The sequence below is a fragment of the Pseudophryne corroboree genome, unplaced genomic scaffold (assembly GCF_028390025.1).
Source record: "Pseudophryne corroboree isolate aPseCor3 unplaced genomic scaffold, aPseCor3.hap2 scaffold_1337, whole genome shotgun sequence".
Classification (NCBI taxonomy): Eukaryota; Metazoa; Chordata; class Amphibia; order Anura; family Myobatrachidae; genus Pseudophryne; species Pseudophryne corroboree.
This window is the reverse complement of record NW_026967963.1, coordinates 117155-137894: the sequence shown is the minus strand read 5'-3', so window position 1 is coordinate 137894 and position 20740 is coordinate 117155. Positions and strand designations below refer to the sequence as shown.

General features: G+C 36.5%; 1 non-coding gene across 1 annotated transcript; it reads right to left on the bottom strand.

Moving 5' to 3' along the window:
• Positions 1 to 12355: 12355 nt before the first annotated feature.
• TRNAN-AUU (transfer RNA asparagine (anticodon AUU)) lies at positions 12356 to 12429 on the bottom strand. Its single transcript has one exon. It is a non-coding gene; the product is annotated as a tRNA-Asn (tRNA).
• Positions 12430 to 20740: the final 8311 nt, after the last annotated feature.

The following is a 20740-nucleotide window of genomic DNA, read 5'->3' as shown; positions in this document are numbered from 1 at the left end:
TCCTTTTTCAGCCCTCCGCTCTCTGAGACGACGATCAATCTTAATAGAAAGCTCCATGAGTTTATCGAGAGTCTCAGGAGCGGGGTACTGACGGAGACTGTCTTTTATAGACTCTGATAAGCCGAGGCGAAACTGACTGCGCAGGGCTGGGTCATTCCAGCCACAGTCGTTCGACCAACGGCGAAACTCTGTACAATAAACCTCTGCAGGATTTCTACCCTGTCTGAGAGCGCGCAACTGACTTTCAGCGGACGCCTCTCTATCAGGGTCATCATACAAGAGCCCTAAAGACTCAAAAAAAGCGTCAACTGACAACAATGCCGGATCCTCTGCTCTTAAACCAAATGCCCAGGTCTGAGGATCCCCCTGGAGCAAAGAAATAATAAACCCGACCCGCTGAGATTCAGTACCCGAGGAAGTCGGTCTTAAACGAAAATAAAGTTTACAGGATTCTTTAAAATTAAAAAACTCTTTTCTATCACCAGAAAAACGGTCAGGCAAATGCATCTTTGGTTCAGGGACTACCCTTGGGGAAGCTCGCAAAAGATCTTCCTGCGACTTCACCCGAAGAGAAAGATCCTGAACCATCTGAGTAAGTTCTTGAATCTGGCTGACTAAGAGCTGACCAGAATTTGGCCCTAAACCTGTTGGATTCATGAGGCCGATAAACTCTCACAAAACTGAATGAGAAAAAATTAAACCCCGTTTAATTTTAAGTTTTGGTATGGCCGGTAATAATGTTATGATTCCAGCACTCTGGTCAGAGAAGATCTTATGGCAAGGACTGGAGCACTGGAACGGAATGCTGGGGAAGGGAGCAGGACAGGAAAATAGCCCCTGGCGCCCTAACTCTGTTGTCTCACCCGTGTTGTCAGAAATCCCCTGCGAGACTATGGTTTCTTGAGCCCTTGGCAGCCGCGTTTAAAGGGCGGATTATGTCTGCCCAACTTCGATGCCCCCCGGTCTTAATGAGAGACAAAGGGAAACCCGAGACAGGGTGATAACAAGGGGCCCTCTAAATAAACAACCAGGCCAGGGGCTAAGCAAACTCAAAACTATAATATGTGCGGAGAAACCGCCAGGAAAAAGGACAACCAAAATATCCACTTGTCCAATTCTCCTACCCGGCACCGCCAAGTACCAGAGAGGACTTGTGGAAGCGGAACCCTCCGCAAATGCTCCAAACACAAAATATAAAAGGTAAAGCGGCTGAGCCGCAACACACGGCTGAGCCGCAACTCACGAACACCACTGGATATAAAACGGTGATCAGTCAGGACTCCAGGGAACCAAACGACCTCTTGGGATGAGATGACAACTCCCGAATACCGGACTTCTGCGGACTGGAATGACCGGATACAGCAGGACTGGAAACAGACTCTCAGCAAACAAAGGCAGCATGCAGGAAGCTATTACCGGCGTCTGTGAGAAGCCCTGGGAGTGTATTTAACAAGGAGTCCTCCAATCAGCTGCTAAAGGCTGATTAGAATAAATGCCGTGCAGCTGCCTTGCTGCACGGCCAGAGAGCAGGTGAATATCTTAATTTCCTAAAGCCTAGCAACGGGGAACGCGGTCCGCCAGTGGCGTCCCCGTTGCTAGGGTCCGTGCGGCTCAGCGCGCCCGGCGTCTAGCGTTGCTAGGGAGCCGGCGGCTGTACGTGCACGGCATCTCTAGTTGCTAGGCGCCGGGCCGCGCAGACCATCAAGCGGACCCCGGCGCCTAACAGTATGACTCCCAAAAACAACAACCGCGTCATTGGGACCAACTGCGATTTTGGCAAGTTTAGGAGCCAACCATGTTGTTGAAGAACTGTCAGGGAGAGTGCAATGTTTTGCACCAACTGGTCCCTGGATCTCGCCTTTATCAGGAGATCATCCAAGTACGGGATAATTGTGACTCCTTGCTTGCGAAGGAGAACCATAATTTCCGCCATCACCCTGGTGAAAATCCTCGGAGCCGTGGACAGACCAAACGGCAATGTCTGAAATTGGTAATGACAATCCTGAATTGCAAACCTTAGGTAGCTTGAGGCAGTGGCTAAATGGGAACATGTAAGTAGGCATCCTTTATGTCTACCAAAACCATGAAATCTCCGTCCTCCGGACTGGAGATCACTGCCCTGAGAAATTCCATCTTGAAATTGAATTTCTTTAGGAAGAAATTGAGGGATTTCAGATTTAAGATTGGTCTGACTGAGCCGTCCGGCTTCGGGACCACGAAGAGGCTTGAATAAAAACCTTCTCCCTGCTGACTAAGGCCAATTTGAACAATCGGTGAGGGGGAACGTCTTGAAACCCCAGTTTGTACCCTTGGGACACTATTTGTAAAACCCACGAGTCCAGGTCCGAATGAATCCAGAACTGACTGAAGAGTTTTAGACGTGCCCCCACTGGTGTGGGCTCCTGCAAGAAAGCCCCAGTGTCATGCAGTGGATTTGGCAGAAGCAGAGGACAATCTCTGGTCCTGCGATCTTGAAGAGGCTACAGACCTCTTCCTTTTCCTTCCTCTACCTGCAAAGAAAGGGGAATCTTAACTTCTTGCATATCTATTGGGCCAAAATGACTGCGGTAGATAATGATGCGTCTTCATCCGTTGAGAGGGAACATAGGGCAAGAAGGTTGACTTACCATTGAAATGAGGATGCATCTTGCTGCCTTTCCAATGAAGCAAGTTTAATTTAGTAATAGGTGAAAAACCATCCTTACAAAGGTGTTAATCAGAGACTTGGCTTTGTGGACACTTTTCAGAGAACAAATTTGTTAGCATAAAAATAAAGCCAGAAAATGAAGAGCTGTTTAATCACTCAATTGGATTTTTCTGCCAGCATATTTTTTTTCTCTGCAACCCACTGCTAAATTGTGCTTCCTAGCTGTTTTTATAAAATCACTGAATCAAATCTAACTCTGATTACATCAGAGAAGGCCAGGTACCCTACACCATAACAGGGGGTTTGAAATTTTGACTTGTCTACTTAAAGATCACCAAAATCTGATAACAAGGTCAATTAGGTCCCTGGGTGGGATTGAACCACCAACCTTATGGTTAATAGCCGTACACACTAACTGCGCCACAGAGACACTTTGCAAAAGTACATACTGACAAATGCTAATAAGCATTCATCTAAAACGTTTCCTAGAAAAACTTAAAAAAGTCAATAATCTGGTGAGTTTTTGTAAGATGTTTCTTCTATCAACCAACGAAGAAACACATTGGTACTTTCCCATGATGATTGAGTGCTTCAGGATCTCTTGCACTTACATGTGCAGCAGAGTACAGCAATGGAAGCATGCTGGGCCCATAACCCAGAGGTAGGCAGATTGAAACTATCCTCTGCTATATGCATTTTTTTGTTTGTTAATTAAGGTAATCCAAAACTGGGATTGATATTTTGGCTCTTTTATTTTTACTTAAAGTACAATAACTTTTACCATTTTAATTTGTTTTAATAGTATATTGACAGTATTGTTTTCTTTCAAAAATCCACTTAATTTTCTTTACCCTATTATTAAAATGGTAATTGACAAAAACAAACTACATTGTCACCAGAAGAGCAATACAAAATGTACAAGTGATATATTAAAATCGTCTTTCCAGCTTGAATTTCAATGATGCATTGGGGCAACGATTTTGTGAGAAACATCTTCACCCTTAAATAAAGATTTTCTTAATTCCTTACCTGTGTGCTAATTAGATATCACCTTGTTTTCACATTAAACAGACTTCCACATGAGAAAGCAGCAAGGATGCAGTGGCGTTAATGTTTCCTGGTGTCAACCTGTATTATTTCAGTAGACATTGAAATGAGGATGCATCTTGCTGCCTTTCCAATGAAGCAAGTTTAATTTAGTAATAGGTGAAAAACCATCCTTACAAAGGTGTTAATCAGAGACTTGGCTTTGTGGACACTTTTCAGAGAACAAATTTGTTAGCATAAAAATAAAGCCAGAAAATAAAGAGCTGTTTAATCACTCAATTGGATTTTTCTGCCAGCATATTTTTTTTCTCTGCAACCCACTGCTAAATTGTGCTTCCTAGCTGTTTTTATAAAATCACTGAATCAAATCTAACTCTGATTACATCAGAGAAGGCCAGGTACCCTACACCATAACAGGGGGTTTGAAATTTTGACTTGTCTACTTAAAGATCACCAAAATCTGATAACAAGGTCAATTAGGTCCCTGGGTGGAATTGAACCACCAAACTTTTGGTTAATAGCCGTACATACTAACTGATTGCGCCACAGAGACACTTTGCAAAAGTACATACTGACAAAGGCTAATAAGCATTCATCTAAAACGTTTCCTAGAAAAACTTAAAAAAGTCAATAATCTGGAGCGTTTTTGTAAGATGTTTCTTCTATCAACCAACGAAGAAACACATTGGTACTTTCCCATGATGAGTGAGTGCTTCAGGATCTCTGGCACTTACATGTGCAGCAGAGTACAGCAATGGAAGCATGCAGGGCCCATAACCCAGAGGTAGGCAGATTGAAACTATCCTCTGCTATATGCATTTTTTTTTGTTAATTAAAGTAATCCAAAACTGGGATTGATATTTTGTGTCTTTTATTTTTACTTAAAGTACAATAACTTTTACCATTTTAATTTGTTTTAATAGTATATTGACAGTATTGTTTTCTTTCAAAAATCCACTTCATTTTCTTTACCCTATTATTAAAATGGTAATTGACAAAAACAAACTACATTGTCACCAGAAGAGCAATACAAAATGTACAAGTGATATATTAAAATCATCTTTCCAGCTTGAATTTCAATGATGCATTGGGTCAACAATTTTGTGAGAAACATCTTCACCCGTAAATAAAGATTTTCTTAATTCCTTACCTGTGTGCTAATTAGATATCACCTTGTTTTCACATTAAACAGACTTCCACATGAGAAAGCAGCAAGGATGCAGTGGCGTTAATGTTTCCTGGTGTCAACCTGTATTATTTCAGTAGACATTGAAATGAGGATACATATTGCTGCCTTTCCAATGAAGCAAGTTTAATTTAGTAATAGGTGAAAAACCATCCCTACAAAGGTGTTAATCAGAGACTTGGCTTTGTGGACACTTTTCAGAGAACAAATTTGTTAGCATAAAAATAAAGCCAGAAAATGAAGAGCTGTTTAATCACGCAATTTGATTTTTTTGCGAGCATATTTCTTTTTCTCTGCAACCCACTGCTAAATTGTGCTTCCTAGATGTTTTTATAAAATCACTGAATCAAATCTAACTCTGATTACATCAGAGAAGGCCAGGTACCCTACACCATAACAGGGGGTATGAAATTTGACTTGTCTACTTAAAGATCACCAAAATCTGATAACAAGGTCAATTACGTCCCTGGGTGGGATTGAACCACCAACCTTTTGGTTAATAGCCATACACACTAACTGATTGCGCCACAGAGACACTTTGCAAAAGTACATACTGACAAATGCTAATAAGCATTCATCTAAAACGTTTCCTAGAAAAACTTAAAAAAGTCAATAATCTGGAGAGTTTTTGTAAGATGTTTCTTCTATTAACCAACGAAGAAACACATTGGTACTTTCCCATGATGATTGAGTGCTTCAGGATCTCTTGCACTTACATGTGCAGCAGAGTACAGCAATGGAAGCATGCTGGGCCCATAACCCAGAGGTAGGCAGATTGAAACTATCCTCTGCTATATGCATTTTTTTGTTTGTTAATTAAGGTAATCCAAAACTGGGATTGATATTTTGGCTCTTTTATTTTTACTTAAAGTACAATAACTTTTACCATTTTAATTTGTTTTAATAGTATATTGACAGTATTGTTTTCTTTCAAAAATCCACTTAATTTTCTTTACCCTATTATTAAAATGGTAATTGACAAAAACAAACTACATTGTCACCAGAAGAGCAATACAAAATGTACAAGTGATATATTAAAATCATCTTTCCAGCTTGAATTTCAATGATGCATTGGGGCAACGATTTTGTGAGAAACATCTTCACCCTTAAATAAAGATTTTCTTAATTCCTTACCTGTGTGCTAATTAGATATCACCTTGTTTTCACATTAAACAGACTTCCACATGAGAAAGCAGCAAGGATGCAGTGGCGTTAATGTTTCCTGGTGTCAACCTGTATTATTTCAGTAGACATTGAAATGAGGATACATCTTGCTGCCTTTCCAATGAAGCAAGTTTAATTTAGTAATAGGTGAAAAACCATCCTTACAAAGGTGTTAATCAGAGACTTGGCTTTGTGGACACTTTTCAGAGAACAAATTTGTTAGCATAAAAATAAAGCCAGAAAATGAAGAGCTGTTTAATCACTCGATTGAATTTTTCTGCCAGCATATTTTTTTTCTCTGCAACCCACTGCTAAATTGTGCTTCCTAGCTGGTTTTTATAAAATCACTGAATCAAATCTAACTCTGATTACATCAGAGAAGGCCATGTGCCCTACACCATAAGAGGGGGTTTGAAATTTTGACTTGTCTACTTAAATATCACCAAAATCTGATCACAAGTTTAATTACGTCCCTGGGTGGGATTGAACCACCAACCTTTTGGTTAATAGCCGAACACACTAACCGATTGCGCCACAGAGACACTTTGCAAAAAGTGCATACTGACAAAGGCTAATAAGCATACATCTAGAACGTTTCCTAGAAAAACATTAAAAAATCAATAATCTGGAGAGTTTTTGTAAGATGTTTCTTCCATCAACCAACGAATAAACACATTGGTACTTTCCCATGATGAGTGAGTGCTTCAGTATCTCTTGCACTTACATGTGCAGCAGAGTACTGCAATGGAAGCATGCTGGACCCATAACCGAGAGGTAGGCAGATTGAAACTATCCTTTGCTATATGCATTTTTTTTGTTAATTTAAGTAATCAAAACTGGGATTGATATTTTTGCTCTTTTATTTTTACTTAAAGTACAATAACTTTTACCATTTTAATTTGTTTTAATAGTATATTGACAGTATAGTTTTCTTTCAAAAATCCACTTAATTTTCTTTACCCTGTTATTAAAATGGTAATTGACAAAAAAAAACTACATTGTCACCAGAAGAGCAATACAAAATGTACAAGTGATATATTAAAATCATCTTTCCAGCTTGAATTTCAATGATGCATTGGGGCAACAATTTTGTGAGAAACATCTTCACCCTTAAATAAAGATTTTCTTAATTCCTTACCTGTGTGCTAATTAGATATCACCTTGTTTTCACATTAAACAGACTTCCACATGAGAAAGCAGCAAGGATGCAGTGGCGTTAATGTTTCCTGGTGTCAACCTGTATTATTTCAGTAGACATTGAAATGAGGATGCATCTTGCTGCCTTTCCAATGAAGCAAGTTTAATTTAGTAATAGGTGAAAAACCATCCCTACAAAGGTGTTAATCAGAGACTTGGCTTTGTGGACACTTTTCAGAGAACAAATTTGTTAGCATAAAAATAAAGCAAGAAAATTAAGAGCTGTTTAATCACGCAATTTGGTTTTTTTGCCAGCATATTTCTTTTTCTCTGCAACCCACTGCTAAATTGTGCTTCCTAGATGTTTTTATAAAATCACTGAATCAAATCTAACTCTGATTACATCAGAGAAGGCCAGGTACCCTACACCATAACAGGGGGTATGAAATTTGACTTGTCTACTTAAAGATCACCAAAATCTGATAACAAGGTCAATTACGTCCCTGGGTGGGATTGAACCACCAACCTTGTGGTTAATAGCCGTATACACTAACTGATTGCGCCACAGAGACACTTTGCAAAAGTACATACTGACAAAGGCTAATAAGCATTCATCTAAAACGTTTCCTAGAAAAACTTAAAAAAGTCAATAATCTGGAGAGTTTTTGTAAAATGTTTCTTCTATCAACCAACGAAGAAACACATTGGTACTTTCCCATGATGAGTGAGTGCTTCAGGATCTCTTGCACTTACATGTGCAGCAGAGTACAGCAATGGAAGCATGCTGGGCCCATAACCCAGAGGTAGGCAGATTGAAACTATCCTCTGCTATATGCATTTTTTTGTTTGTTAATTAAAGTAATCCAAAACTGGGATTGATATTTTGGCTCTTTTATTTTTACTTAAAGTACAATAACTTTTACCATTTTAATTTGTTTTAATAGTATATTGACAGTATTGTTTTCTTTCAAAAATCCACTTAATTTTCTTTACCCTATTATTAAAATGGTAATTGACAAAAACAAACTACATTGTCACCAGAAGAGCAATACAAAATGTACAAGTGATATATTAAAATCATCTTTCCAGCTTGAATTTCAATGATGCATTGGGGCAACAATTTTGTGAGAAACATCTTCACCCTTAAATAAAGATTTTCTTAATTCCTTACCTGTGTGCTAATTAGATATCACCTTGTTTTCACATTAAACAGACTTCCACATGAGAAAGCAGCAAGGATGCAGTGGCGTTAATGTTTCCTGGTGTCAACCTGTATTATTTCAGTAGACATTGAAATGAGGATGCATCTTGCTGCCTTTCCAATGAAGCAAGTTTAATTTAGTAATAGGTGAAAAACCATCCTTACAAAGGTGTTAATCAGAGACTTGGCTTTGTGGACACTTTTCAGAGAACAAATTTGTTAGCATAAAAATAAAGCCAGAAAATAAAGAGCTGTTTAATCACTCAATTGGATTTTTCTGCCAGCATATTTGTTTTCTCTGCAACCCACTGCTAAATTGTGCTTCCTAGCAGTTTTTATAAAATCACTGAATCAAATCTAACTCTGATTACATCAGAGAAGGCCAGGTACCCTACACCATAACAGGGGGTTTGAAATTTTGACTTGTCTACTTAAAGATCACCAAAATCTGATAACAAGGTCAATTAGGTCCCGGGGTGGGATTGAACCACCAACCTTTTGGCTAATAGCCGTACATACTAACTGATTGCGCCACAGAGACACTTTGCAAAAATACATACTGACAAAGGCTAATAAGCATTCATCTAAAACGTTTCCTAGCAAAACTTTAAAAAGTCAATAATCTGGAGAGTTTTTGTAAGATGTTTCTTCCATCAACCAACGAAGAAACACATTGGTACTTTCCCATGATGAGTGAGTGCTTCAGGATCTCTTGCACTTACATGTGCAGCAGAGTACAGCAATGGAAGCATGCTGGGCCCATAACCCAGAGGTAGGCAGATTGAAACTATCCTCTGCTATATGCATTTTTTTTTGTTAATTAAAGTAATCCAAAACTGGGATTGATATTTTGGCTCTTTTATTTTTACTTAAAGTACAATAACTTTTACCATTTTAATTTGTTTTAATAGTATTTTGACAGTATTGTTTTCTTTCAAAAATCCACTTCATTTTCTTTACCCTATTATTAAAATGGTAATTGACAAAAACAAACTACATTGTCACCAGAAGAGCAATACAAAATGTACAAGTGATATATTAAAATCATCTTTCCAGCTTGAATTTCAATGATGCATTGGGGCAACGATTTTGTGAGAAACATCTTCACCCTTAAATAAAGATTTTCTTAATTCCTTACCTGTGTGCTAATTAGATATCACCTTGTTTTCACATTAAACAGACTTCCACATGAGAAAGCAGCAAGGATGCAGTGGCGTTAATGTTTCCTGGTGTCAACCTGTATTATTTCAGTAGACATTGAAATGAGGATGCATCTTGCTGCCTTTCCAATGAAGCAAGTTTAATTTAGTAATAGGTGAAAAACCATCCCTACAAAGGTGTTAATCAGAGACTTTGCTTTGTGGACACTTTTGAGAGAACAAATTTGTTAGCATAAAAATAAAGCCAGAAAATGAAGAGCTGTTTAATCACTCAATTGTATTTTTTTGCCAGCATATTTCTTTTTCTCTGCAACCCACTGCTAAATTGTGCTTCCTAGCTGTTTTTATAAAATCACTGAATCAAATCTAACTCTGATTACATCAGAGAAGGCCAGGTACCCTACACCATAACAGGGGGTTTGAAATTTTGACTTGTCTACTTAAAGATCACCAAAATCTGATAACAATGTCAATTACGTACCTGGGTGGGATTGAACCACCAACCTTTTGGTTAATAGCCGTACACACTAACTGATTGCACCACAGAGACACATTGCAAAAGTATATACTGACAAGGGCTAATAAGCATTCATCTAAAACGTTTCCTAGAAAAACTTTAAAAAGTCAATAATCTGGAGAGTTTTTGTAAGATGTTTCTTCCATCAACCAACGAATAAACACATTGGTACTTTCCCATGATGAGTGAGTGCTTCAGTATCTCTTGCACTTACATGTGCAGCAGAGTACTGCAATGGAAGCATGCTGGACCCATAACCGAGAGGTAGGCAGATTGAAACTATCCTTTGCTATATGCATTTTTTTTGTTAATTTAAGTAATCAAAACTGGGATTGATATTTTTGCTCTTTTATTTTTACTTAAAGTACAATAACTTTTACCATTTTAATTTGTTTTAATAGTATATTGACAGTATAGTTTTCTTTCAAAAATCCACTTAATTTTCTTTACCCTGTTATTAAAATGGTAATTGACAAAAAAAAACTACATTGTCACCAGAAGAGCAATACAAAATGTACAAGTGATATATTAAAATCATCTTTCCAGCTTGAATTTCAATGATGCATTGGGGCAACAATTTTGTGAGAAACATCTTCACCCTTAAATAAAGATTTTCGTAATTCCTTACCTGTGTGCTAATTAGATATCACCTTGTTTTCACATTAAACAGACTTCCACATGAGAAAGCAGCAAGGATGCAGTGGCGTTAATGTTTCCTGGTGTCAACCTGTATTATTTCAGTAGACATTGAAATGAGGATGCATCTTGCTGCCTTTCCAATGAAGCAAGTTTAATTTAGTAATAGGTGAAAAACCATCCCTACAAAGGTGTTAATCAGAGACTTGGCTTTGTGGACACTTTTCAGAGAACAAATTTGTTAGCATAAAAATAAAGCAAGAAAATTAAGAGCTGTTTAATCACGCAATTTGGTTTTTTTGCCAGCATATTTCTTTTTCTCTGCAACCCACTGCTAAATTGTGCTTCCTAGATGTTTTTATAAAATCACTGAATCAAATCTAACTCTGATTACATCAAAGAAGGCCAGGTACCCTACACCATAACAGGGGGTATGAAATTTGACTTGTCTACTTAAAGATCACCAAAATCTGATAACAAGGTCAATTACGTCCCTGGGTGGGATTGAACCACCAACCTTTTGGTTAATAGCCGTATACACTAACTGATTGCGCCACAGAGACACTTTGCAAAAGTACATACTGACAAAGGCTAATAAGCATTCATCTAAAACGTTTCCTAGAAAAACTTAAAAAAGTCAATAATCTGGAGAGTTTTTGTAAGATGTTTCTTCTATCAACCAACGAAGAAACACATTGGTACTTTCCCATGATGAGTGAGTGCTTCAGGATCTCTTGCACTTACATGTGCAGCAGAGTACAGCAATGGAAGCATGCTGGGCCCATAACCCAGAGGTAGGCAGATTGAAACTATCCTCTGCTATATGCATTTTTTTGTTTGTTAATTAAAGTAATCCAAAACTGGGATTGATATTTTGGCTCTTTTATTTTTACTTAAAGTACAATAACTTTTACCATTTTAATTTGTTTTAATAGTATATTGACAGTATTGTTTTCTTTCAAAAATCCACTTAATTTTCTTTACCCTATTATTAAAATGGTAATTGACAAAAACAAACTACATTGTCACCAGAAGAGCAATACAAAATGTACAAGTGATATATTAAATTCATCTTTCCAGCTTGAATTTCAATGATGCATTGGGTCAACAATTTTGTGAGAAACATCTTCACCCTTAAATAAAGATTTTCTTAATTCCTTACATGTGTGCTAATTAGATATCACCTTGTTTTCACATTAAACAGACTTCCACATGAGAAAGCAGCAAGGATGCAGTGGCGTTAATGTTTCCTGGTGTCAACTTGTATTATTTCAGTAGACATTGAAATGAGGATGCATCTTGCTGCCTTTCCAATGAAGCAAGTTTAATTTAGTAATAGGTGAAAAACCATCCTTACAAAGGTGTTAATCAGAGACTTGGCTTTGTGGACACTTTTCAGAGAACAAATTTGTTAGCATAAAAATAAAGCCAGAAAATGAAGAGCTGTTTAATCACTCAATTGGATTTTTCTGCCAGCATATTTTTTTTCTCTGCAACCCACTGCTAAATTGTGCTTCCTAGCTGTTTTTTATAAAATCACTGAATCAAATCTAACTCTGATTACATCAGAGAAGGCCAGGTACCCTACACAATAAGAGGGGGTTTGAAATTTTGACTTGTCTACTTAAATATCACCAAAATCTGATCACAAGGTCAATTACGTCCCTGGGTGGGATTGAACCACCAACCTTTCGGTTAATAGCCAAACACACTAACCGATTGCGCCACAGAGACACTTTGCAAAAAGTACATACTGACAAAGGCTAATAAGCATACATCTAGAACGTTTCCTAGAAAAACATTAAAAAATCAATAATCTGGAGAGTTTTTGTAAGATGTTTCTTCCATCAACCAACGAATAAACACATTGGTACTTTCCCATGATGAGTGAGTGCTTCAGGATCTCTTGCACTTACATGTGCAGCAGAGTACTGCAATGGAAGCATGCTGGACCCATAACCCAGAGGTAGGCAGATTGAAACTATCCTTTGCTATATGCATTTTTTTTTGTTAATTTAAGTAATCAAAACTGGGATTGATATTTTTGCTCTTTTATTTTTACTTAAAGTACAATAACTTTTACCATTTTAATTTGTTTTAATAGTATATTGACAGTATAGTTTTCTTTTAAAAATCCACTTAATTTTCTTTACCCTATTATTAAAATGGTAATTGACAAAAAAAACTACATTGTCACCAGAAGAGAAATACAAAATGTACAAGTGATATATTAAAATCATCTTTCCAGCTTGAATTTCAATGATGCATTGGGGCAACAATTTTGTGAGAAACATCTTCACCCTTAAATAAAGATTTTCGTAATTCCTTACCTGTGTGCTAATTAGATATCACCTTGTTTTCACATTAAACAGACTTCCACATGAGAAAGCAGCAAGGATGCAGTGGCGTTAATGTTTCCTGGTTTCAACCTGTATTATTTCAGTAGACATTGAAATGAGGATGCATCTTGCTGCCTTTCCAATGAAGCAAGTTTAATTTAGTAATAGGTGAAAAACCATCCCTACAAAGGTGTTAATCAGAGACTTGGCTTTGTGGACAATTTTCAGAGAACAAATTTGTTAGCATAAAAATAAAGCCAGAAAATGAAGAGCTGTTTAATCACGCAATTTGATTTTTTTGCCAGCATATTTCTTTTTCTCTGCAACCCACTGCTAAATTGTGCTTCCTAGATGTTTTTATAAAATCACTGAATCAAATCTAACTCTGATTACATCAGAGAAGGCCAGGTACCCTACACAATAACAGGGGGTATAAAATTTGACTTGTCTACTTAAAGATCACCAAAATCTGATAACAAGGTCAATTACGTTCCTGGGTGGGATTGAACCACCAACATTTTGGTTAATAGCCGTACACACTAACTGATTGCGCCACAGAGACACTTTGCAAAAGTACATACTGACAAATGCTAATAAGCATTCATCTAAAACGTTTCCTAGAAAAACTTAAAAAAGTCAATAATCTGGAGAGTTTTTGTAAGATGTTTCTTCTATCAACCAACGAAGAAACACATTGGTACTTTCCCATGATGAGTGAGTGCTTCAGGATCTCTTGCACTTACATGTGCAGCAGAGTACAGCAATGGAAGCATGCTGGGCCCATAACCCAGAGGTAGGCAGATTGAAACTATCCTCTGCTATATGCATTTTTTTTTGTTAATTAAAGTAATCCAAAACTGGGATTGATATTTTGGCTCTTTTATTTTTACTTAAAGTACAATAACTTTTACCATTTTAATTTGTTTTAATAGTATTTTGACAGTATTGTTTTCTTTCAAAAATCCACTTCATTTTCTTTACCCTATTATTAAAATGGCAATTGACAAAAACAAACTACATTGTCACCAGAAGAGCAATACAAAATGTACAAGTGATATATTAAAATCATCTTTCCAGCTTGAATTTCAATGATGCATTGGGGCAACGATTTTGTGAGAAACATCTTCACCCTTAAATAAAGATTTTCTTAATTCCTTACCTGTGTGCTAATTAGATATCACCTTGTTTTCACATTAAACAGACTTCCACATGAGAAAGCAGCAAGGATGCAGTGGCGTTAATGTTTCCTGGTGTCAACCTGTATTATTTCAGTAGACATTGAAATGAGGATGCATCTTGCTGCCTTTCCAATGAAGCAAGTTTAATTTAGTAATAGGTGAAAAACCATCCCTACAAAGGTGTTAATCAGAGACTTTGCTTTGTGGACACTTTTCAGAGAACAAATTTGTTAGCATAAAAATAAAGCCAGAAAATGAAGAGCTGTTTAATCACTCAATTGTATTTTTTTGCCAGCATATTTCTTTTTCTCTGCAACCCACTGCTAAATTGTGCTTCCTAGCTGTTTTTATAAAATCACTGAATCAAATCTAACTCTGATTACATCAGAGAAGGCCAGGTACCCTACACCATAACAGGGGGTTTGAAATTTTGACTTGTCTACTTAAAGATCACCAAAATCTGATAACAATGTCAATTACGTACCTGGGTGGGATTGAACCACCAACCTTTTGGTTAATAGCCGTACACACTAACTGATTGCACCACAGAGACACATTGCAAAAGTATATACTGACAAGGGCTAATAAGCATTCATCTAAAACGTTTCCTAGAAAAACTTTAAAAAGTCAATAATCTGGAGAGTTTTTGTAAGATGTTTCTTCCATCAACCAACGAAGAAACACATTGGTACTTTCCCATGATGAGTGAGTGCTTCAGGATCTCTTGCACTTACATGTGCAGCAGAGTACAGCAATGGAAGCATGCTGGGCCCATAACCCAGAGGTAGGCAGATTGAAACTATCCTCTGCTATATGCTTTTTTTTTGTTAATTAAAGTAATCCAAAACTGGGATTGATATTTTGGCTCTTTTATTTTTACTTAAAGTACAATAACTTTTACCATTTTAATTTGTTTTAATAGTATATTGACAGTATTGTTTTCTTTCAAAAATCCACTTAATTTTCTTTACCCTATTATTAAAATGGTAATTGACAAAAACAAACTACATTGTCACCAGAAGAGCAATACAAAATGTACAAGTGATATATTAAAATCATCTTTCCAGCTTGAATTTCAATGATGCATTGGGGCAACGATTTTGTGAGAAACATCTTCACCCTTAAATAAAGATTTTCTTAATTCCTTACCTGTGTGATAATTAGATATCACCTTGTTTTCGCATTAAACAGACTTCCACATGAGAAAGCAGCAAGGATGCAGTGGCATTAATGTTTCCTGGTGTCAACTTGTATTATTTCAGTAGACATTGAAATGAGGATGCATCTTGCTGCCTTTCCAATGAAGCAAGTTTAATTTAGTAATAGGTGAAAAACCATCCTTACAAAGGTGTTAATCAGAGACTTGGCTTTGTGGACACTTTTCAGAGAACAAATTTGTTAGCATAAAAATAAAGCCAGAAAATGAAGAGCTGTTTAATCACTCAATTGGATTTTTCTGCCAGCATATTTCTTTTTCTCTGCAACCCACTGCTAAATTGTGCTTCCTAGATGTTTTTATAAAATCACTGAATCAAATCTAACTCTGATTACATCAGAGAAGGCCAGGTACCCTACACAATAACAGGGGGTATGAAATTTGACTTGTCTACTTAAAGATCACCAAAATCTGATAACAAGGTCAATTACGTCCCTGGGTGGGATTGAACCACCAACCTTTTGGTTAATAGCCGTACACACTAACTGATTGCGCCACAGAGCCACTTTGCAAAAGTACATACTGACAAATGCTAATAAGCATTCATCTAAAACGTTTCCTAGAAAAACTTAAAAAAGTCAATAATCTGGAGAGTTTTTGTAAGATGTTTCTTCTATCAACCAACGAAGAAACACATTGGTACTTTCCCATGATGAGTGAGTGCTTCAGGATCTCTTGCACTTACATGTGCAGCAGAGTACAGCAATGGAAGCATGCTGGGCCCATAACCCAGAGGTAGGCAGATTGAAACTATCCTCTGCTATATGCATTTTTTTTTTGTTAATTAAAGTAATCCAAAACTGGGATTGATATTTTGGCTCTTTTATTTTTACTTAAAGTACAATAACTTTTACCATTTTAATTTGTTTTAATAGTATTTTGACAGTATTGTTTTCTTTCAAAAATCCACTTCATTTTCTTTACCCTATTATTAAAATGGTAATTGACAAAAACAAACTACATTGTCACCAGAAGAGCAATACAAAATGTACAAGTGATATATTAAAATCATCTTTCCAGCTTGAATTTCAATGATGCATTGGGGCAACGATTTTGTGAGAAACATCTTCACCCTTAAATAAAGATTTTCTTAATTCCTTACCTGTGTGCTAATTAGATATCACCTTGTTTTCACATTAAACAGACTTCCACATGAGAAAGCAGCAAGGATGCAGTGGCGTTAATGTTTCCTGGTGTCAACCTGTATTATTTCAGTAGACATTGAAATGAGGATGCATCTTGCTGCCTTTCCAATGAAGCAAGTTTAATTTAGTAATAGGTGAAAAACCATCCCTACAAAGGTGTTAATCAGAGACTTGGCTTTGTGGACACTTTTCAGAGAACAAATTTGTTAGCATAAAAATAAAGCCAGAAAATGAAGAGCTGTTTAATCACTCAATTGGATTTTTTTGCCAGCATATTTCTTTTTCTCTGCAACCCACTGCTAAATTGTGCTTCCTAGCTGTTTTTATAAAATCACTGAATCAAATCTAACTCTGATTACATCAGAGAAGGCCAGGTACCCTACACCATAACAGGGGGTTTGAAATTTTGACTTGTCTACTTAAAGATCACCAAATTCTGATCACAAGGTCAATTACGTCCCTGGGTGTGATTGAACCACCAACCTTTTGGTTAGTAGCCGTACACACTAACTGATTGCGCCACAGAGACACTTTGCAGAAGTAAATACTGACAAAGGCTAATAAGCATTCATCTAAAACGTTTCCTAGAAAAACTTTAAAAAGTCAATAATCTGGAGTTTTTGTAAGATGTTTCTTCCATCAACCAACGAAGAAACACATTGGTACTTTCCCATGATGAGTGAGTGCTTCAGGATCTCTTGCACTTACATGTGCAGCAGAGTATAGCAATGGAAGCATGCTGGGCCCATAACCCAGAGGTAGGCAGATTGAAACTATCCTCTGCTATATGCATTTTTTTTTGTTAATTAAAGTAATCCAAAACTGGGATTGATATTTTGCCTCTTTTATTTTTACTTAAAGTACAATAACTTTTACCATTTTAATTTGTTTTAATAGTATATTGACAGTATTGTTTTCTTTCAAAAATCCACTTAATTTTCTTTACCCTATTATTAAAATGGTAATTGACAAAAACAAACTACATTGTCACCAGAAGAGCAATACAAAATGTACAAGTGATATATTAAAATCATCTTTCCAGCTTGAATTTCAATGATGCATTGGGGCAACGATTTTGTGAGAAACATCTTCACCCTTAAATAAAGATTTTCTTAATTCCTTACTTATGTGCTAATTAGATATCACCTTGTTTTCACATTAAACAGACTTCCACATGAGAAAGCAGCAAGGATGCAGTGGCGTTATTGTTTCCTGGTGTCAACTTGTATTATTTCAGTAGACATTGAAATGAGGATGCATCTTGCTGCCTTTCCAATGAAGCAAGTTTAATTTAGTAATATGTGAAAAACCATCCCTACAAAGGTGTTAATCAGAGACTTGGCTTTGTGGACACTTTTCAGAGAACAAATTTGTTAGCATAAAAATAAAGCCAGAAATGAAGAGCTGTTTAATCACTCAATTGGATTTTTTTGCCAGCATATTTCTTTTTCTCTGCAACCCACTGCTAAATTGTGCTTCCTAGCTGTTTTTATAAAATCACTGAATCAAATCTAACTCTGATTACATCAGAGAAGGCTAGGTACCCTACACAATAAGAGGGGGTTTGAAATTTTTACTTGTCTACTTAAATATCACCAAAATCCGATCACAAGGTCAATTACATCCCTGGGTGGGATTGAACCACCAACCTTTTGGTTAATAGCCGAACACACTAACCGATTGCGCCACAGAGACACTTTGCAAAAACTCCTTACTGACAAAGGCTAATAAGTATTCATCTAGAACGTTTCCTAGAAAAACTTTAAAAAGTCAATAATCTGGAGAGTTTTTGTAAGATGTTTCTTCCATCAACCAATGAAGAAACACATTGGTACTTTCCCATGATGAGTGAGTGCTTCAGGATCTCTTGCACTTACATGTGCAGCAGAGTACTGCAATGGAAGCATGCTGGGCCCATAATCCAGAGGTAGGCAGATTGAAACTATCCTTTGCTATATGCATTTTTTTTGTTAATTAAAGTAATCCAAAACTGGGATTGATATTTTGGCTCTTTTATTTTTACTTAAAGTACAATAACTTTTACCATTTTAATTTGTTTTGATAGTATATTGACAGTATTGTTTTCTTTCAAAAATCCACTTAATTTTCTTTACCCTATTATTAAAATGGTAATTGACAAAAACAAACTACATTGTCACCAGAAGAGCAATACAAAATGTACAAGTGATATATTAAAATCATCTTTCCAGCTTGAATTTCAATGATGCATTGGGGCAACGATTTTGTGAGAAACATCTTCACCCTTAAATAAAGATTTTCTTAATTCCTTACCTGTGTGCTAATTAGATATCACCTTGTTTTCACATTAAACAGACTTCCACATGAGAAAGCAGCAAGGATGCAGTGGCGTTAATGTTTCCTGGTGTCAACCTGTATTATTTCAGTAGACATTGAAATGAGGATGCATCTTGCTGCCTTTCCAATGAAGCAAGTTTAATTTAGTAATAGGTGAAAAACCATCCCTACAAAGGTGTTAATCAGAGACTTGGCTTTGTGGACACTTTTCAGAGAACAAATTTGTTAGCATAAAAATAAAGCCAGAAAATGAAGAGCTGTTTAATCACTCAATTGGATTTTTTTGCCAGCATATTTTTTTTATCTGCAACCCACTGCTAAATTGTGCTTCCTAGCTGTTTTTTTTATAAAATCACTGAATCAAATCTAACTCTGATTACATCAGAGAAGGCCAGGTACCCTACACAATAAGAAGAGGTTTGAAATTTTGACTTGTCTACTTAAAGATCACCAAAATCTGATCACAAGGTCAATTACGTCCCTGGGTGTGATTGAACTACCAACCTTTTGGTTAGTAGCCATACACACTAACTGATTGCGCCACGGAGACACTTTGCAGAAGTAAATACTGACAAAGGCTAATAAGCATTCATCTAAAACGTTTCCTAGAAAAACTTTAAAAAGTCAATAATCTGGAGAGTTTTTGTAAGATGTTTCTTCCATCAACCAACGAAGAAACACATTGGTACTTTCCCATGATGAGTGAGTGCTTCAGGATCTCTTGCACTTACATGTGCAGCAGAGTACTGCAATGGAAGCATGCTGGGCCCATAACCCAGAGGTAGGCAGATTGAAACTATCCTTTGCTATATGCATTTTTTTTGTTAATTAAAGTAATCCAAAACTGGGATTGATATTTTTGCTCTTTTATTTTTACTTAAAGTACAATAACTTTTACCATTTTAATTTGTTTTAATAGTATATTGACAGTATTGTTTTCTTTCAAAAATCCACTTAATTTTCTTTACCCTATTATTAAAATGGTAATTGACAAAAACAAACTACATTGTCACCAGAAGAGCAATACAAAATGTACAAGTGATATATTAAAATCATCTTTCCAGCTTGAATTTCAATGATGCATTGGGGCAACGATTTTGTGAGAAACATCTTCACCCTTAAATAAAGATTTTCTTAATTCCTTACTTATGTGCTAATTAGATATCACCTTGTTTTCACATTAAACAGACTTCCACATGAGAAAGCAGCAAGGATGCAGTGGCGTTAATGTTTCCTGGTGTCAACTTGTATTATTTCAGTAGACATTGAAATGAGGATGCATCTTGCTGCCTTTCCAATGAAGCAAGTTTAATTTAGTAATATGTGAAAAACCATCCCTACAAAGGTGTTAATCAGAGACTTGGCTTTGTGGACACTTTTCAGAGAACAAATTTGTTAGCATAAAAATAAAGCCAGAAATGAAGAGCTGTTTAATCACTCAATTGGATTTTTTTGCCAGCATATTTCTTTTTCTCTGCAACCCACTGCTAAATTGTGCTTCCTAACTGTTTTTATAAAATCACTGAATCAAATCTAACTCTGATTACATCAGAGAAGGCTAGGTACCCTACACAATAAGAGGGGGTTTGAAATTTTTACTTGTCTACTTAAATATCACCAAAATCCGATCACAAGGTCAATTACATCCCTGGGTGGGATTGAACCACCAACCTTTTGGTTAATAGCCGAACACACTAACCGATTGCGCCACAGAGACACTTTGCAAAAAGTACATACTGACAAAGGCTAATAAGTATTCATCTAGAACGTTTCCTAGAAAAACTTAAAAAAGTCAATAATCTGGAGAGTTTTTGTAAGATGTTTCTTCCATCAACCAATGAAGAAACACAT